The following is an 11,176-nucleotide window of genomic DNA, read 5'->3' as shown; positions in this document are numbered from 1 at the left end:
CTCTCTCTCTCTCTCTCTCTCTCTCTCTCTCTCTCCCATTTAGACTTTAAGGGGTCCCTCTCTCCAGTCTCTAGTCTCTCTCTCTTGCTCTAGGAGTTGGGGTTCCCTCCATGTTGAGAGTAGACGATCACTATCCATCTCCCCTAGTCTCTCTCTCTCTCTCTCTCTCTCTCTCTCTCTCTCTCTCTCTCTCTCGGCCATCGTGAATCTTCACCTTGTTAAAAATATTAGCATTACTCGTAGCCCTTTGCAAAGATTAGTTGCTTGCTTTCCAATATATCTTGCATTAAGTGTCACCTCTAATGCTCCTCGCTTTCCGATACATCTTGCATTAAGTGTCACCTCTAATGCTACCTAGTTGAGTCAATGTTCCAATGGCTTTTATGCACAAGCTACAAGCTTTCCACGCACAAACTTTGTTGTAAAGGTTGTTCAAGACTAGTTTTGTACACATGCGTGAGTAGGGTCACACATCAGTTTTATCATCATGAGGACAAGCCTACACAGGATAGCGCCACAAAGATGAAAAGCACCATAATGCATGCTATTAGCCATGCGTGTCGTCACACTTATGTCTTTCAATACATAGAGGCACCTTTTACCGATGACCATTTGTACACATGGGCCTTATGTGATCATATATTTTTCACATCTTATATAAGTGTTTGCACAAGGCCGCCAAGCAAACAACACGTAACCCTAACACTTCAACTATTGCTACATTTACAAAGCATAGCAAAACAATTATTATTCAACAATACAACACTAAAACCTCACATTTTTGCCATATCATATCAAGTTGGGGAGGAGTTTATATCATTTACTACACATGCAGCCTTGGCTACACAAACAAAGTTGCCTCCACTGAGGTTCCCTACAGCAATCAACTCAGCAATCAACTCATGCTTTCTTTTTCGTGAGAAAGCAGGTCATACCAACTTCATAATTTTAAAGAATCTCTTTATATTCTCTCTGAGGAGGATAACAGGTGAGGGTTCGACGAGAGAGCGAAAGCATCTAAGGAGGGAAAAGGATGTGCGTGAAGCCATGCAGTTGGGAGCCTCCGCTGAATGAATCGAGAGCTTGATCTTCTTGTCCAACAGCGGAGATATTGAATCTGCTGGTTCTCGGGTTATGAAGCTATCAAGACATGCACACACACAACAAGCCGTGTGGAAGGAAGAGAGAGGAACGCAGCAACAAAACACGCGACCTGCCTAACCACAAGTAAGGTATCAAGCTGCTAAACATGAGCTTTTTGTAGTGTGGGGTTTAGCAATCGTCATTAGGTGATTAATCCTTGGATTTCACCTTCAGGAACCTTTGTGTGTCTATGGTATCTTTTGTTTGGGAGATGTTTTGCTTGGGTCTCCACATCTGCTTGACTTTGGGCGTTGGCATCACGTAGTCATTCTGAATGAGTTGCTTGTTGCTTGTTGGCCTTTAGAATATAGATTTTCAAACAATCCGCTTGTGCTTGGACTAGCTTCCTTGGTACCCAAATTTGCTTACCATCCCTCCTCGATAGTGAGTGCCCGTTGTGGTGCATGGTTTCTTGGCATGTAATATTGGTATCAGAGCTTAACTTCGGTTAGTGGTATCGACACCCGACGCGTGAAGCGGGCCCGGGTGGACCTTAATCAATTAGAAGCCACTTAATTGAGATAAGTGGATAAGAATTTATGCGTGTCGAGCAGAGAACTGTGAGGAAGAAGAAGCACAGAACACCTACACACTGTCAAGCTATCATTCGCCACACACACACTTAAGCACACCCTTCCCTTCTCATGCTCTTGTCCTCCATCTCTCTTGCTCTAAGCCATGGAGTTCATCTCTCTTGCCCTCTTCCATTGAAGCCTTTTGAAGCTTGGAGAAGAGGAATCGAGAGGGGCCGCCGCCCCCCCCCCCCCCTTCGCAAAGAAAGAAAAGAGAGGGAGTGGGGCTGTAGACCCCCTCTCTACTGGTGGTAAAGGGGCCACCTTGGCCCCCTCCTCCCTGCCAGAACCACCGGCGTGATGACCATGATAGCGACCTGCATGGGTGAGGTGCCTCGATCAAAGGAGTGACACCCGGGCAGCGACTTCGCCAGCGACGACCTTCCCACCATCTTGAGACGCTCATGCACATTCCTGACGACACACAGACTGAGATACAAATTCCAGTTTGCACATACCATAGACTCTAGTGCGCTCCGTGGGAGCGCACGTTAGAAAGAGCGTCCTCAGCCTCTCTCGCGGTCTTTTGAGAGACGCTTTTCCCGAGTACTCTGCTGGGAGGCGAGTTGTCAGCATCGACATTACAGGTGGTGTATGCGTTGGAGATCCAGACGACGGACACTTTCCGGTTGAGGCGTAGTTTTCGGCCACGATCGTATAGGTGGCGTCTTCGTAGCTTTACAGATTTTTGCACACAGATTGTGCATACAAAACTTTTATGTTGTTTACTCTCTTGAGGGCTTGATACCAGCAGGAATTTTTGGTCACTCGCAGATTCACGTACGTTATGTTTTCTAATGGTGCACTCTCAGAGAAGGTGATAGAGCTCAATCTCCTATGCCTCCTCAAAAGCTCGTCGTTTGCGGCGTGTGAGGGCCTTCATCTGTCGCCGCGTCTCTCTCTCCGTGATCGTTTCCAAAGCCCGTTGTGCTTGTAAGCTGCGGTAGAGCTCTTTGCACTCATCATCATACCACCAGTTTTAAACCCTAGGAATGAGGGTACGGCCGGTGTGGGTAGTATGTGGGAATGAGCTGAGGGCGGTTGTATGGAGGACAAATGAAATTTGGGATACAAGTGTAGGCAGAGGTGCGGATAGGAGAAGTCGGCCTCAACCGTGTCTGAGTAGATGATGGCTAGCTCATGGGTGAAGTGGATGGTGGTGTGGGGTGTGGTTGCGGTTGGTGCGTGTGGGGGAGCTCGTGCCTAAATGAGAGATAGATATGTGTGATCAGCTCCGATGGGTATGGGCGGGATGGTGAAAGAGCTAAGCAGGTGAGATGCCTCTCGGGGTCCCATGATGTATCTCGGGCCATCATGGGACCCCGAAACATTCTGTGAATCTTTCACAGATGATTCTAGCACGTAGGATACTACCATTCAAGGGGATCTTGAGACCTTTCAATGTCTTTATGATGGAGATATGGAGGCAACTATACAAGACAACGTTATACCAAGGGTAGAGCTCTATGATGCGACAATGGATTTCTCAAAGAATCTTCAAGATGAATTGGAAGCTAGAGGGGGTGAAGCTGCTAAGCTAGTTATTTTACCATGGAACCTCCATAAGCTGATTCTTTCTTATTTTCTGGGAGGTTATGCTGGTTGGATTATTGTGTTTTCTCTATTGATGCTTCTTTCACTGAGGGTATGAATACCTGTCACAAGGCATGATTATGCTTTGATGCCTCTGGGGGAAGAGTTGGATTTGCCACTTACCAATGGGATGTGGATTTTATCTTATGATTCTAGGCAAGCTCTCATTTGCTGTGTGGAACATCGATGTTGTCTAGTGGCTATGAAGTTGGATCCAGGTGATACTCGAGATTCGAAGAAGCAGAATCAACATGTAGGATGTTATGTCGCTCTTATGATATGGCAATTGTTTTCTCTATCTTATCAACCTGGTGCATTTTCTATGTTAGTATATCGAGGGAACTTATTTATATTCCCGATGACTTGGATGGTGATTATCATGTTTTTGCTTTATGGAAGCTGATTTATATGCCTTACGAAGCTGGGGGAGATTATAGTTATGGTGTTTTATGGAAGCTTCTATCTTGTCCGTTTGATCCAGGTGGTTTTATGCAGACCATCTATGAAGGCTCCTATACTAATCTTGGGCTAATTTTGGATATTTATCAACCATATGATCCAAGAGGGTACTTCCGAGTCCTCACTCTATCTCGACTGATGGATATGTTGCGAATGAAATGGTTGGCACATGTTGGAGGATGTGGAGGTTTAGAGGGGGTGGATGTCGTGAAGTGGAGGGTCCAGAAACGAACAGTGAAAGGACACGATGTTCATTTATGTATTTATGGATGGGCGGGAAAGTGGCAAGGAGCTCGTGTTTTCTGGCATGTGAAGTTGCTTGAGAATCTTTTTTTTTTCCCAAGAAAGAGATCCTTCTATTAGTTAATGAAAACTGCCCATAGGGCTACAACCACCTCTGCAAGAGAGGGCTACAACAAGCATGATGGGGAGACTCTCCCAATGAAAAAACAGCATATATACAATGAGGCTAAATCAAGAGATGGGAGGTGGGAAGAGCCACACATGTGGAGAGCAGTGCCATCTGAGCACCCCCTGGACTATGGTGTAGAAAGGCCCAGGGCGCCAGAGTCGAAGGAAAGCCTCGCGGCGCTCCCCGCATGCGGTCGGAGCTGCCCTGTAGTCCCTCAAGTTGTCCTCTGAGAGTATGGATCAGCTCTAGCCAAAAGTCACGAACAGTCTTTGCTGGTGGAACAGGGCAAGCCTCAAAGATGCGGAAACAGCGGGCCCGCCAGATGAACCAAAGTGTCAGGCCACTGATGAGCTCCCAACACTCCTCTCTCTCACTGCACCACTCCTGTGGAGTAAGCTCTGTAGCAGGCTGGAGTGTAGGTCGCCCCCCTGAATCACTATCATCCTGCTGGTGGAGATAGCTCAAATTGAAGTGCCGGGCCCGTGAGGGTGGACCAAGCCGCTGCCCCCCAAGTGTACTGTCGAGCCGTGGAGAGAGCAGGCATCAGCCAAAGAACTCGTAGCCACACCTGCTGGGCCGAGGGACAGTCCCAAAGACAGTGACGTTGACTCTCCACCAAATGGTCACAAGCTGCACATGTGGTCGAGAGACCACTATGCACTAGCCAGCTCCCTACTGTTGTGGCTCTGTGTGCGACCAGCCAATGAAACAAGGTGACTCGCCTCGGCTGTCTGGAGTCCCACAACCTCTCCCAAAAGTCTGCCAAGAACTCGACTGTGAGACCCTCCTCCTGCCAATGACGTGCTGCAGCGGGGAGGGCCTCTCTCTGTGCTGCTAGTATATGACGTCCCAATCGAACAGTGTACTGAAAGAACGGGACTCCTGGGTGGTCTGCAGAAGAGAAGGGGTCCCTCCATAGCCACTCACGAGGATCCCACTGTACTCGTGCCAATGGACAACACTCCCAAGCCCATAGCCTCCAGTGTCCTGTCTCAAGAACTGCTGGGTCAGGGTCTATGACGTAGGTCCGCCCACTGATGCCCACTACTCGGATCCTCTGAAAACAGCACTCTGCTACTTGCGGGGCCTCTACTGCAACTCGCTGTAGTCGTCCCCCACCCTGAAGCTCGAAGAACAGGGCTGAGACAGACTCTGAGCAGGCCTTGACTGAAATGAGAACCTCCAGTCGTGTGAAGGCTCCCATCCACCTGGGTGCTACTGTCTCGAGAGGCGTGAGCCACTCAGCTGGAACTGACTCTGAGATGTCCTGACACATGCTCTGCACCCCTCTCATGCCGTGTAGCTGGAAACCCTGCACCTCCTCTGACAAACCTGTGAACTCTAGCCAGTCACCTAGAGAGCGCGCTGGACCTGCTGCCATGGGACCCCAAGAAACATGAGGCCGACTACCAACCAAGTGGCCTCTCTGAGTGCTAACCATGGGGTTCGAGACGAGGGGCTGCCGTAGGCGCTCCTCCGTGCATGTCGGCTCTCTGCTCTAGGCCACGTCGTAAGAGCTCCCAAGATCGAAGCAAACTCACAGCGAAGCGGTCCTCCAGTCTCCTGCTCAAACCAACTCGGCGCATCTCTGTAAAGATCCATATGGTTGAAGGTTGCCAAGGGCCTCCTGACTGAGGCACCCTGGCACGAAGCCTTTGCAGCAAGAACTCCTTCCAGGGCTCCTCTCCTGGAAGAAGTCCTCTGACTACGAACTTCCCAACAAGGGCTCTGCTCTGCTGTGCTGGATCAATGATCCCAAGCCCTCCCTGAGAACAAGGAAGTGTGATGACCGACCAAGCCACCTTGGCTCGGGCAATCTGAGTGTCATGTCCTGACCAAAGGAAGTTCCTGATCAGCCTCTCTACCTGGCTGATACAAGAACTCGAAAAGATCCAGCAAGAAGTGATGTACCACATAGTCGCCAACAACACCTGGTTGGCAACTACTACTCTACCAGCCAGCGAAAGTCGTGCTGAGCTCCAATGTAGCAGCTTTCTCCCGATGGACAGGAGAAGAGGAGCAATCTACTGCTCGGGGGATAAGTCCAAACCAACCTGACAACCCAAGTACCGAACTGTAGTCCCTGGGGGAATCCACCTGAAACCTTCTCCTGGCATCCAATCTGGCACAGGAGCACTGCCAACCGAGAAAGCCACTGTCTTTCTCCAGTTGAACAGTGCGCCCGATGCACAACAGAAGGTCTCCAAAGCCTGCTCACATCTGTGTAGATTGGTCTCCTGGCCCTCTAAGTACAAGGCTGAGTCATCGGCAAACTCAGCGTCCAGTAGCTCATCTCCCCGAATAGGGAGTGCTAAGCCCCTCAGACCAACCTATTGTGACACCAAAAATCTGCTCATCGCCTCCGCATAGAATAGAAAGAGAAAGGGGGCAAGAGGACAACCCTGTCTAACCAAGTGTGTGAGCATGAAGCGCTCACCTCTACCTCCTGCCAAAAGCACCTGACTGTGAGCGTGTCTGTACAAAGCTGACACCCCTCTGATCCAAGCATCTGAGAAGCCTATCCTGCGTAGAGTGCCCTCTAGAAAGTCCCAGTCAACTCTGTCGTATGCCTTCTCAAAATCGAGAAGAAGAATCACAAGGTCCTCCCCACGGAGCCGTGCCAGGGCAGAAGCCTCCCAGAAAGTGAAGATGTTGTTAAGGATATTGCGTTCCTTGACAAAACCTGTGTGAGTCCCATGTATAAGGCTCTCCAAAAGTGGCTGAATCCTCAAACTCAGAGTCTTGGCAAGAATTTTGTAGGCTGAGTTGAGGATGGTGATGGGGCGCCACTGGCGAATCTCATCCAAGGAGCCACCCTCCTTTGGAATGAGGTAAATCAGGCCCTCACTCATGCTATCAGGCATCACTCCTGTGTGCAAAATGTACTGAAAGGCACTACACAAATCTGGGCCAAGCAGGTCCCAGTACTCCAAGAAAAAGCTGGGAGTCAGCCCATCCTCACCTGGACAGCTACCACGAGGGAGGGCCCTAAGAGCCGTGTGCAGCTCCTCAAGCTGAAGTGGCATCTCTAGCCTCTGGCGCATCTCCTCAGTCACAAGACAAGGCATCTGTGCCCAAACCTGCTCCCTGCATGCATCCTGCCGCTCTGACTAGGGCTCAGCCGACAGTAACTCACGGTAAAAGTCAGTAGCAACTGCACGCATCTCGTCGGGCTCACAAACAACTGACCCATCGGGTCTCCTCAACTGATTGACCTTGGCATGCGAGTGCCGAGGTCCCACTGTCTCAAAAAAAGCAGCTGTCACTCTGTCACCCACTTGAGTCCACTGAGATGCCTGTCGGTGAAAGGCAAACTCATGACGCCTCTCCTCTGTGCTAGCAAGCTCCTGTCGAGCCTGCTGTAACTGCTCCTCCAACCATGGACTGTCTGGATGCTGCTCCTGCATCCTCTGTAATGAAGCAATGCCTTGTCTGAGACGTTGCTCCTGCTCTCTCGCTGCAGCCCGGCGAGCCAGAGACTCCTGGAGAAAAAAGTGGCTAAGCTGAGCTAGGCCTAAGGCCACTCTGTCTGCAGGTAGAACCTGGCTGTCCATGCCCTCTGTCCAGAGAGCCTCTACCCTCTCTCTGAGTGCTGAGTCCAACAAGACCCGCTCTGGGATGCGAAGCATCGTGCTCCCACTCCTTGCTTGTCTGCCACTGTGAGGATCACTTGTGCATGGTCCGAGAAGGATGTCCCTGCCAGGATGCCCACTGATCCCCCCAAGTCACTGAAGTGGTCACTAGTGTAGAAGCGATCTATCCTCGATAGATTCACTCCTCCCACTCTGCGGTCCGATCTAGAGAAGGCAAGACTAGCTGGGGGCCTCACAAAGCAAGAGTGCTGCCATGTATCCGAGACCCTCAAAGTCATACACAACCTCTCTCAAGCTGCTAACTCGACTCCATGCACAGTAGCATGGCTGCCTCCTATCCTGTCAGAAGGGTCCTCCAACATGTTGAAGTCCCCTCCTACACACCAATGGTCAGCCTGCGGCAAAGACTCAACAATCTGTGACCAAAACTCTGCACGAGCACTCGCCACATTGGGCGCATAGATGTTCAGGAAGCCCACAATGCCACCCTGAACCTGCATAGTAATCCATTGAGCCTTGCCTGGCACAATAATCTCTCTGCCCACAATGGCCTGCTGCAATGAATCCGCAATAGTCATACATACCCCACCCTGGATGCCTCCAGGTCCAAAAGCAGCTGACCAAAAGGTATCATATCGTCCACGCAAAATCTGACCACATCGCCGAATGCGGCTCTCACACAGATGGTGCTCCTGAAGCATAAGGAGATCAATCTCTCCTCCCACAAGGCAACGCTGAAGCTCCTGACGCAATCGGCCCCGCTGTCGCTGAAACTGGGGCCCACCTAGTCCCTGCACGTTCCACAAGGCGATTCTCATGGGGAGCGAGAGAACAGATGCTGCCGCAGCAGCAAGACGGGCTATCTTCGAGGCTGGCTTGGATGGGGAGTAATCCGCATCCGAGCGTCCTCTAGATAGGCGAGATTGCAGTGAGTGCCTAGCCCAAGCCCAAGCTGAGCGAGCCGTGCATAAAGCAACCTCCTTTGTCCAGGAGTCCTCATGAATGTATACATAGCAAGGCAAACACTGCGTATTAGCAAAGAAGTACACCACAATGTGCCTACATTCTGCTGAGTCTGGGGGTGTCACCGCAAACTTGGCCAGTGGCCACTAAGTCTGTAGCAAATCTGTAACTCCAAGTTCTCCCATGTGATGAGAGAACTCGAGGACCTATGTATGTAACCATCCCACAACTGAGTCGAGGGACCACTCTGCCTCGGCCCTACCACAGAGGGGGAAGGAGAAACCAACTGCTGAGTCCAAGGCCTCTGTCCCCCTAGCGGCGAGGAACAAAGCATGGACCCTGAAGCAGGTTGCCTCGTGGTCTGCTGCGGAATCGCCGAGAAAGCGAGTGAACCCGTAGTCGAAGAAGTCCCAGCGGCGTCGGAGGTCAATGCTCGTCAGACCACGAGGGATAGCTGCAAGGGAAGATATCTGAATTTGCAGAGGGGGCCGCAAGAAGGGCTGACCCTCTCTCGCTAGGGCGACTCGTGGCAAAGGCGTTGCCAAGAGATCTCCTGGCCGCCGGCGAGGGACCAGTCTCCTGAGCCGACTGTGGAACTGGAGCAGGAGGGGGGGGAGAAGGAGTTGGGGGGAGCGGGGGAGAAGAGGAGCGGGGTGGGGCGACAGAGGTAGAGGGGCGAGGTGGAGAGGCGACGGGAGCAGAGGGCGGGGGGGAGGATGATGAGGAGGAGGGGAACTCTGAAGGGGGAGCGGCTGTCGAGGGTGAAGCGGAGGTGGAGGCTGGCGTAGGGGACTCCTCTTGCTCAAGAGGACCAAAGCGGTTCCCCGTGGGAACCCATTGCTGCTGAGTAGGCACCTGAGGGGCACTTTGAGTACCAGGCTGTCGCTGTGGCCCCTGGCGTCGACGGCCACGGGCCTGTTGCCACTCCTCCGCTGGAGCCCCAGGCTCGGGGGGTGGCTCTGAATCTGTGCGCTGTGCCGCTGACTGAGGCTGCGGCCCAGCCTTGGCAGGCTGGGGCTGAGGCTGAGGTGCAGGTCGTGGCCTCCTCCGTGGACAGGCCTTCGCAAGGTGGCCCATCTGTCGGCAAATAAAGCACTGGTTCTGGAGGCCCGAGTACTCCACACTCTGTCTAAACCAACCCCCACTCACCCGAGGCAGAAGGATGACCTTCGGGAGCGTGTGGGTATCTCTGACCAAAACTCGAACTGAGGGGATGCCAACCGCCTTGGCAGCTACTGATGCTGCCGTACGAGGTGACTCCAGGACAGTCTCGATGGCGGAGCCAATCTTGGAAAGAAGTGGTAGGTACTCCCTTCGTAAACCCGGAAAGCAAACTGAGATGGGGATGTCTGCCTCCTCTACTAGAACATCCGAAGTCGGGTCAAAACCATGTCGCCACTGTCGAAAGTGGACGCGTGATACTCGGATGGCCAATGGACTCATAGCTATGACCTTGGAAGCCATCTTGGAGGTCCCGAACTCGATCTGCTAGTACCCCCGTCCGAGAATCTGGACATCCAAGATCTTGCCCACCTCTCCGAGAAGGCGGGCCTGGAGAAGGTCTCGCAGCTCTCCTCTGCTAGGTCGGGTGCCGAGAACCTTGCAGATGACCTAAGTCGCCTGCAAACGCTCTACCTCTCCGGCAAGGCTCGCTTGCTCTGTCGGCGAAAGATCAAGTTGAACGGTGGGCTCAGCGGGATCGGGCGAGGGGGCTTCGGGCGAGTCCCTCTGTGGCGAAGCTGGAGCCTCCATTTGTGTCTACTGCTGTGGCGTAAGAAGAGGACGGCGGGCGGAATCTGCAACTTGGCACGCAAAGCACTGCCCCAAAACGGACTCAATGCTGGAGGTACCGATTTGCAAGATGCAACTGGGAGGAAAAAAAAGCAGGCGGGCCGGGGGGGGGGGGGGGGGATGCGGGAGCGTTGGTAGCAAAAGGCGGGGGCGGCAATGGCGGGAGCGACTGCAACAAGGGGAGGGCAGCTGGCGACAGAAGTGGGCGGGGCTGCAGCAGCAGCAGCAGTAGCAGTAGCGCGAGCTGCTACAGCAAGGGTGGGGCAGCGCGCGGACGAGCAGAGCAGTGAGGGGGGTAGCGAGGGCTAGCAGGGGGGCAGGGAGGGCAGGCGGGCAGCGTTGGGGGCGGGGAGGGCGAAGGCGTCGCGACGGGATTACAGCAGCAGCGAGCAGGTCGACAAATCATTGTTGCTTGAGAATCTTGGGATTCTATTGGTCCAAACTGTGTTCAATTTGGTCAAGAAATGCTCATGGGTGAGTTCATGGAAGAGGAGAGCAATTGGGAAGCAAGGGGAGAGGGAGTTGGGCTACCATGTGGCATTGGATTTATCCCACATAGGGGGGATTGGGGAAATAGGAGGGGGTATAGAAGGAGGATCAAGGCCTCTTCCATCACAAGGAATGAAGGCTCTTGTAGCTCTTGGGCAACT

General features: G+C 52.5%; 1 long non-coding RNA gene across 1 annotated transcript in view; it reads left to right on the top strand.

The window, feature by feature from the left end:
* The first annotated feature begins 833 nt into the window (after positions 1-833).
* Positions 834-11,176, top strand: part of LOC147448626 (uncharacterized) — a 36,863-nt gene continuing 26,520 nt past the window's right edge. Inside the window, exon 1 of the long non-coding RNA XR_015189511.1 lies at positions 834-1,232. This is a non-coding gene — a long non-coding RNA (uncharacterized LOC147448626). The remainder of the gene's footprint in view (positions 1,233-11,176) is intronic.

Source organism: Adiantum capillus-veneris, chromosome 10, assembly GCF_014529385.1.
Source record: "Adiantum capillus-veneris isolate H3 chromosome 10, ASM1452938v2, whole genome shotgun sequence".
Lineage (NCBI taxonomy): Eukaryota > Viridiplantae > Streptophyta > Polypodiopsida > Polypodiales > Pteridaceae > Adiantum > Adiantum capillus-veneris.
This window is presented reverse-complemented; position numbering and strand designations above follow the sequence as displayed.